Source organism: Lepisosteus oculatus, chromosome 12 (assembly GCF_040954835.1).
Source record: "Lepisosteus oculatus isolate fLepOcu1 chromosome 12, fLepOcu1.hap2, whole genome shotgun sequence".
NCBI classification, from domain to species: Eukaryota; Metazoa; Chordata; class Actinopteri; order Semionotiformes; family Lepisosteidae; genus Lepisosteus; species Lepisosteus oculatus.
Window position 1 is genome coordinate 38,322,362 of NC_090707.1, and position 347 is coordinate 38,322,708.

A 347-nucleotide genomic window follows, 5' to 3' on the forward strand; every position below is an offset into this window, starting at 1 on the left:
CCCAGCGGGGCCCGGTTCCGCCCCGTTGCTAAGTCTCAGGAAAGACCGGGCTTCAGCCATGCGTGCGTGCGTGTTTCTCTTTTAACCTTCACCGAACCCGAGACCACACAGCCTGCTTAATTTATCTTAATAGGCATGCTATTATTAAAGGTGACTGTGGTCAGTCGATTTCCCCTCCTGCTCTGAGCAGAAAAGGCGGTAAACAGTGGCGCGTCCGCAGCTTACAGAAAGGGGGTGATGTGTCAGGGCGGGTGGGTTTGTGATCCTGCCTGAACCCCAGTTCTATGGACACCCCCTCCTCCCTGTTCGCTCTTTCTGTTGTTTTCTCGGAGCGAATGCCTCTCTGC